Source organism: Castor canadensis, chromosome 3 (genome assembly GCF_047511655.1).
Source record: "Castor canadensis chromosome 3, mCasCan1.hap1v2, whole genome shotgun sequence".
Classification (NCBI taxonomy): domain Eukaryota; kingdom Metazoa; phylum Chordata; class Mammalia; order Rodentia; family Castoridae; genus Castor; species Castor canadensis.
The window spans coordinates 85,826,277-85,832,315 of NC_133388.1; positions in this window are offsets into that span (position 1 = coordinate 85,826,277).

Below are 6,039 nucleotides of genomic sequence, written 5' to 3' on the forward strand. Positions count from 1 at the left end.
CACCTGTGCCTAACATTTATTGAAACTAAGATTCTGTGGTTCTCCAGCCTGGAAAACCCAAAAACATTTTTAAAGATAATTTTTTCCCTTCTCTTTACTCCTAAGTTCAAGCTGTATTATTTTAGCTGATTTTTTTTCCAGTCACCATAACTTTTCCTTACTTCACGTTCTCCTTAGTTGATCTGTTCAGGTATTTTTTTTTTTTTTTTTTTTTGCCGGTACTGGGGCTTGAACTGGGGGCTACACCTTGAGCCACTCCACCAACCCTTTTTTGTGATGGGTATTTTTCGAGATAGGGTTTCCGAGAACTATTTGCCCAGCTGGCTTGGAACCAGAATCCTCCTGATCTCTGCCTCCTGAGTAGCCCAGGATTACAGGTGTGAACCATTGGCACCTGGCTTCAAGTATCTTTTTAACAGTATTTAATTCTTAAGAACCCACCAGTGGTCCACCATTGTTTATTGCTTCATGTACAGACTTTCAAACCTAGTCTGTTTTCTAATATTCTCATTTTATATATTTATGCCGAGCAACTATGCCAAGAAATGTTTTGCTTATATTCACCTCTGCACCTTCCCAGAATTCCTTATCTTAGGGAAACTTTGTCTTTATCTTTACCAAACTCCCTCTCAGCCTTGCACTTTGACCCAGTGGGACCACTTCCAATGATCTACGTTGGGCCTGTGTAAAAATTTAAGTTCTGCATAGCAATTAGTGATATTAGTGAAATACTGGAAATATCCAAATATCCTATAATTTGGGATTGGTTAATACATTATCGTTCATATGGTAATGACATGGAAATACCAGGTAGCCATTAAAATGATGTTAGTTGACTGAAATGTAGCTTTTCCTAGTCCTGGGTTCCATCTCCGGAACAAAGGTGGAAAGGCGGTAGTCAGTCCTGGTGACATGTTCTGGTGGGTGCAAAACCAGTGTAAGGTCTCAATTTTGTGTAAAAAGTATGAAAATACTCAGGCAACAATCACCAAGATATAATATGAACAAAGGATTGTGATTAATACAATACCTACTGTCTAGAAAAACAAAAGATTCTGTTAAGCTCATCTTCTTAACTTTTTTTTCTTTGAGACAGGGTCTTGCTATGTAGTCTGAGTACTTATGTGTGCAGCCATACCCAGGGTAATTCCTTTTTTTTTTTTTTCAGTTCTGAGGGGCAGGGGTTGATCTCAGCCTCCCACTTGTTAGACAGGCACTCCACCACTTGAGCCATGTCTCTAGCCTCAGTTTTTTATTCTTTTTTTTTTTTTGGTGGTATTACAGTTTGAACTCAGGATCTCATGCTTGCTAGATAGACACTCTACCACTTGAGCCACTCCATCCGCCCTTTTTTGTATTGGCTGTTTTAGAGATAGGGTCTCATGAACAATATCCTGGGCTGACTTTGAACTGTGATCCTCTTGATTTCTGCCTCCTGAATAGCTAGGATTACAGGTGTGAGCAACTGGCACCTGGCTTGGTAAATGTTTTTAGAACTCAGGTTTTATGATTAAAATGAGTCCTCCTTAACATTAAATCAATTGCCAAGCAAGTAGGATTCATCTCTGGATCCACTGATTTTTTTTTTTTTTTTCTCAGTGCTGGGGATCAAATCCAGGGCCTCATGAATGTTAGACAAGTGTTCTATCACTGAGCTACACCCTTAACCCTATTGATTACTATTTGTATATAAAAGGGTTTTTTTTGGCGATACTGGAGTTTGAACTGAGGGCATTGTGGTTGCTAGGCAGGCCGTCTATCAATTGAACCACACCCCAAGCCTCTATAAAAGACTTTTTAACCTATGAACTTGATTATGTCACTTGTGTCCTATAATTTTTTTAACTGTGCATGAACATATATATTTTAGGGTATACTATGTGTTCTATTAAAAGGAATAAAATGACAATTAAAAAGTAATTATAGTTAAAACTTTTTGATACACTCTTGGCTTTTCCCTGCTAGATTTTGAAATTTGGCACATTGGTTGGTGAGTTTGTAAAGTGCTTTGCATTTGGGAAGCTTCTGCTTTCCCAGCTATACTTAAAGTCACCTACAGCCACAAAGAAATTTTCTACCTTCACCCATTTTAGAACCTTCTCTTGTAATTACTAAGTAAATGTCAGCCAGTTGACTTCCTGTCTGACCTGTCTTGGTCTGTTTCCTGTTCTTAAGCATCTCCACTAGAGGGCAGCCTGGGCTGGAGAGGAGAGGGAAATCAAAAGTTTTCATTCTCTGGCTGACCCTTTCCAGCCTCTCTCCCATTCCAGCCCCCAGCCTGGTGACTGCACAGAACTCCCCAATAAACATGTACATCTTTGTGCAACTTGAATAGAAAGTTGCCTTCTAAGTGATTACTATCCATAAACATATTTATACTTTGTCTTCTTGTAGTATTCTCTGTAGCTGGAAACGGAGAAGTATGCTAATTTACCCAGGGACTTACTGCACATGCCTAGCAAGCTCAAAGCCCTTAGTTCAAACACCAGTACCACAAATAAATAAATAAAAACAACAAAGAAAGCTGAGTGATGAGGAATGAGCTTTCCAAATGCACTCATGTCCTTAAAAACCAGATTTTTGTGTGTATGGAGGATAGGAGCTACAGATGTAATATAGAGGAAGTAGAAACTCATTTAATCCTGGTTTTGAGCAGAAAGTATCAGTATGACTGACGTATTTTGTCTTCCTGTATTGATCCACAGAAAAGGTCTAGAAACAGTGACCAATCCAGGACAATGAAAACTCCCCGCACACTGACTGTGTTTTCTGTCTCTCACTCTGAGAAGGGTGTCTCAGCTGGGTGTGGTGGTGGTGCCTGTAGTCTTAACACTTGGGAGGTTGAGGTAGGAGGATCCCTTGAACCAAGGAGTTCAAGACCAGCCTAGGAGAGAGAGAGGAGAGAGAGAGAGAGAGAGAGAGATGGGGGGTCTCATTATGTTGCCCAGGCTGGCCTCAAACTCAACATCCTGTCACAGCCTCCTGGATGGCTGGGATTACAGATGTGTACCATCATACTGGTCAGATGGCAGTCTTAAAATACAATTTCCCACTGAAAGAGACCAGAGCTTCTTAGAGAAATGGTTGATGCCAGGTCTGGAGCAGGAAATATAGAAAATGAATGTGGAACAGTTTTTCATGTCGGATATCAAAGAAGCAAGCAGGAACTATCATGATCATGTCAAAAGGACTTAAGAGCTGAGCTCCCATGACCAATGGTGAGACAATTTGAGCATTAATAAAGATAATTTAACAAATACTAAACGTTTAAATCCAATAGTTCATAATGCTGTGTGTACATGTATAACTAATTGCACCTTTTGAAGAATAACAGGAAACCAAGCCATTATTTTGAAGATGGTAAAGAAAGGAAAAGAATTAAGCAGTAATCCTGCTATTCCTATATAAACTATACCACAAAATAATGAAATAGAAGATAAAGAAAAACATCCCTTTATGAAATTCCAATTATTATGATAGAACTTGAACATGGCTGTTGAAAATTTGGAAAATAGGAGGCGAAACTGAAGTGTCTCGGAACCCACATCTGGGTAATAAAACTGTAAAAAGCATGGCAAGGAAGCAATTATTGTTCATCACAATTTCACTTATGGCAAGAGGAAGGGGCTAGGACAGAAATGGGGAACATCGGGTAGACAGCCTTTGGCAAAATTCAATTTTTTTCCTCTGGTTAGTGGTTTCAAAGGTATTCAGTTTATAATTTATTAATCTATATTTATTTTATATGGTTTATCTGTTTTGTTTTTATTTTTATTTTGATGGTACTGGGGTTTGAACACAGAGCTTCATGCTTATGGGTCAGGCACTCTACCACTTGAAACATGCCTCTTTTATTTTTTAAAAAAAAAGGTTAATTAAAATGTGTTAGCTGGGTGTGGTGGTGAACATCTGTAATTCCAGCATTCAGTAGATTGACATAGGAGGATCAAGAATTCCAGGTCTTGGGCTGGTGGAGTGACTCAAGTGGTAGAGCACCTGCTTAGCAAGCATGAGGCCCTTAGTTCAACCCCCCTCCACCAAAAAAATTTTAAAAAGCTCCATGGGCTACATGGTGAGATCCTGTCTCAATAACAAAAAATGATTGTTTTATGACTTATCTGGAGCAGAAAGGCATGAGGTTCAATTTTGTTCTGACAAAAATTTTTTTTTTTTTTTTGTAATACTGGGGTTTGAACTCATGGGGTTTGAACTATTTGCTAGACAGGTGCTCTACCACTTGATCCACACCTTCTTGTCCCTGTGTATTTAGATACCAGGAAGTTTTCTGCAACCCCATTTCCTGCCTGCATCTTTCCTGGAGGGACTTATTTCCAAATATATATTTTCCTTTCCTAAATTTTGTTTGCATTGTTCATTTCCCTCTTAAACTGTAGAGTCAGCTTACAGGACTTAACTGTAGTCATGATGGAGTGGTGTGGTGATGATGCTTAACTTGTATTAAATGGGTTTTTGTGGCAGTCCTAGTTCTGAGTGCTTAACTCCACTGACTCTTTTAGTTCTTCCAACAACACTGTGAGATGTGGGCAAAATTCCATTTTACAGATGAAGAAATTGAGAAGGACCCGTGGCCTCATTATCTCTATGTGCTTAGTATCTGTGTTATGCTCTCCTGATGGTATTGTTTCAGTTATCACACGCTGTTTATGAAGCTGAGAGTTTGCTGCATGCTTATTTATATTTTTCATTTTTTTCTTTCACATAAAATTGTTTATATTTATGGAGCATTGTGACGTTTAGATACATGTATACCATAATGTTCAAAGCAGTGTAAACATCTATTCAAACATTTATTATTTCTTTGGGGTGAAAACATTCCAAATCCTTTGAAACCAAAACCATATTGAAATATGCAGTATATTGTTTTCTATAGCCATCTTACAATCGCACACCAGAACTTATGTCTCCTATCTAACTGTAACTATAACCACCTCTTGATCAACCTTCCCATCTCTCCTTTCCACCAGCTGTGTGGTTTTCAGTGCAGCATACTCCATTGCTGTGTTCTAGTCAGCCATTGGCGTTTTCTATGAGAACACGTTGTGTTTCTTCTTTTTTTTAAGTTCCCAGTAATTTATTTGTTGAGGTTGGTTCTCTTTTTCTGAGTTTGTACACTCAGCTTGACCCTAATGGGAAGTTATCCTAAGTGAGTGCCTTTGATTTATGTGGAATCTTTGCTCTTTTGTTTCCTGGTTTCTCTCTGAAGTTGATTTCAGAGTTTAGGCCAAGGTCAGACTGTGGTCCCCAGGACAGCAGCAACAGCATCACCTAGGATCTCATAAGAAAAACAGAATCTCCAGGCTATCCCACACCTGCTGAGTGAGAATGTACATTTTAACACAATCCACAGGTGATTAATATGTACTTTCAAGTTTGAGAAGCATGGAACGGGTGACTTCTAAGATCTTATGGTTCTGGAACTCTATGCTGCTCTGCAAGAGATAGCTACACAGTTATTATTTAGGCTTTATTGTTTACTGTGTGGCGTTGGCCAAGTTACTTGACTTTTCTGTGCTTTTTTTTTTTTTTTTGTGGCACTGGAGTTTGAATTTGGGGCCTCACACTTGCTAGGCAGGTGCTCTCACTGCTTGAGCCATTCCACCAGCCCCTTTCTTTCTTTCTTTTTTGCAGTGCTGGGGATGGAACATACCACTGGGCTACACCCCCAAGCCACCTTGGTTTCTTTGTTTTGTAGACGGGGTCTCTTTATGTAGCCAGGTTGGCCTTAAACTCATGATCTTTTTGCCTTGGCATCCTAAGCAGTGAGATTATAGGCATGCACCACCATACCCTGCCCACCTTTGTTTCTTAACTGTAAAATGGTACCTTCCTCAGAGTTGTTTTGTAATGTGCTTCCAACAGTGCCCGGCACACAGAAAGTACCATACAAGTGTTAGCTGTCTTAATATTGAGTATCCTTTCATGAATACTTTGAGTACCATTCTAGATGAGGCAGGGGGAAGAAGAGGTTTGAGAACCAACAATGATATCACTTTCGCTGTAGAGTGGAGTTATAGAGGC